We start from the raw sequence: 2,890 nt of genomic DNA, 5'->3' as shown, positions 1-2,890 counted from the left end.
AAAAAAACATCTTTTGTTCGGTTCGCTTGCTTTCAAAACCTGTCAAGTGACTAGACACCAGAATCACCTGTAGTTTTGACAAGTGATTTGTCAACTATAATTCTTGTATGACTTGCCTTTTAAATTCATTGAAAACGCAGGACTTGTTGCGCTCGAGGAAAGAGAATTAAAGCCCATTCTTGTGTGGTGCTCGAGTCTTCCACGCAAGCGGTGAAAAGAAATTTTGTGCTTCTTCGAGTGAAATATTCGGCGAGTTATTCATCGCAGGGAGAGAAGCAACGCCCGGAAATGCGTCTGCAGTTCGCAGGCTACGAGTGAAACAGAATTACCTCGATTTGATTCTCCAAATTGATTACATAACTCTGCAATGGCGCGCTTTTTGTGTCAAAATTCAGACATGTATTCGGTTATTCAAACCTTCAATTCAATTGAATATTTGAATTGTCGAATTGAAAGTTTGACTTGCACGCGTGTTTATATTTTAAAGGTTTGCACTGAAGAACTGACGGTTGGACTTGCCAAATTGAGGGTTTGAATTTTCTAACGAATGTGTGAATTACCGAATTGAACGTAGGAATTGCACCTTTGAATTTTGACATTAAAAATGCGCCAAAATTTTCACTAAGATGAGAGAATGGTCTGTGAGTATGTTTGATTAGCCAAGGTAGAAGCGTAAGATCAAGACAGGATTCGAACCTCTGCAATGCTGGTGCTGAGTTCTTAGCTGTGTGGCTTCATAGCTCAGTTGGTAAAAGCATGTTCGATTCACGTTGGAGCCACCTGAATTTTTTGAGGTGTCTATAAACCGACTTCAATATATTGAGGATATTACTACGATTCTCAGTTGAGTATGACACAAGGTAAGTTTCAGCTTTAAAGTTACCATGTTAACGTTGTCAAGGGCAACTGGTAACGGTCGCCAGTTTGAATTTAACTGTTGCCATTTGTAGATTTTGGCAGGCTCATCGCTCGTGACGTCAAAGCCCTCTTGGAAACGAAGGAAGTTGCCCTTGACAACATGGTAACTTAACGCTGAAACATTGTCACCAAACTTCCCTAGTGTCATACTCAACTGAGAATCGTAGTACATGGCCGCGAGGAAATACCAAATTTCTCTTCGAGTGTGAAAAATATTTCACGAGTGAGCGCAGCGAACGGGTGAAATATTTTTCAACACGAGAAGAGAAATTTCGTATCTCCAAGCGGCCATGTACTATTCCATTTATTATATAAACACCAATGAAATACTAAATCATTTCACGGAAGGAGCGATTTTCATATGTAACCATAACAACAGTGATCTTTTCACGTGTGGAGATATAATAATAATAATAATTATAATAATAATAATAATAATAATAATAATAATAATAATAATAATAACAATTACATTTATATAGCGCAGACCTCTATATCAATATATACAGTTGCGCTTCACAATATTTTAAAATATAATTATGTCAAACCGTCACGTGAACTAAAAACATAAGAAACTATTAAAAACTACAACCATATACCTATTTAAAAGCTAAATTAAAAATGAGACATGAATAGAAAAACCTATTTAAAAGCTGAATTAAAAAAATGAGTTTTAACAGCAGTCTTAAAAGTGTCCAATGTCTTTATGTTGCGAATTGTTGAAGGTAATGCATTCCAAAGATAAGGTGCAGCTGACTGGAATGCACGATCGCCAAGGGTTGGACGGGTCTTAATGCTAGGTAACTCAAGTATTAAAGAGTCGTTTGACCTAAGGGAGTATCTGGATTGCTTTTTGATGCAAATTAAATAAATCAGGTAATTAGGAGCTAGACCGTATAAACACTTAAATGTCAAAAGCAAAATCTTAAACTTGATGCGGTAACTAATCGGGAGCCAATGAAGGTTAAAAAGCAATGGTGTAACATGACAGAATCTTGGTGCTCCTATGACCAGCCGAGCTGCGGCATTCTGAATACGTTGGAGTTTCATGATATGTGAATTCGGGAGGCCATATAATAGGCTATTACAATAATCTACTCTACTGGTTATAAAAGCATGAACTAATGATTCGGTAGTTGGACGACTTAAATATTTCCTAATTATCTACATATGTTATAAAGATAATAAAAAGCAGATGAGCAAGTTCTGTTAATATGACTTAGCATACTCATTTTCGAGTCAAACCAGGTTCCTAAGTTTCGAACTTCACATGATGGAGCAATTTGGGAGTCGCCAACCAATAACATACTGATGTTGCTGACTTTCTGAAGTTGTTGACACGTTCCAATTAGAAGACATTCTGTCTTATCTGAATTCAGTTTTAACTTATCCGTGTGCATCGACTGACTGATATCAGCAATACATGATTCCATGGCAGTTAAGGCAGCAGTTTCCTCCAAATCATTTCCTGGTCTAAACGCGATATAGACCACTTTCATAAATGGCGACCACTTTTACATTCTTTTGTATTTATGTTAATTAGACCTACTGCCCTCGTTTTAAAACAAATATTCTTTTGAAATTTCCTCGTCGTAACGAGGTTAGTAGGGCTTATTAGCATTGAAACAAAAGAATATTTTATTTGGCCGCCATTATGAAAGAGGTCTATACAGTTGTGTGTCATCTGCATAACAATGGGGATTAGGAAGATGTGACTCAACGATCTTAAAAAGCTTGTTAGCATAGAGAGAAAATAATAATGGCCCGAGACAGCTACCTTGTGGAACTCCAAATTTAAGATTAAAAGTATTCGATAGAACACCATCGATAGAGATACGCTGGGTTCTATTAGAGAGGTACGATTCAAACCAATTAAGTGCAGAACCTGAAATTCCAAAATCAAATTGGAGGCGATCTAAGAGAATCCGATGATCCACAGTATCAAAAGCGGCGCTTAAATCGAGAAGCACAA

This window comes from Montipora capricornis, unplaced genomic scaffold (assembly GCF_036669925.1).
Source record: "Montipora capricornis isolate CH-2021 unplaced genomic scaffold, ASM3666992v2 scaffold_422, whole genome shotgun sequence".
NCBI classification, from domain to species: Eukaryota; Metazoa; Cnidaria; class Anthozoa; order Scleractinia; family Acroporidae; genus Montipora; species Montipora capricornis.
Note: the sequence above shows the minus strand (reverse complement) of the source record.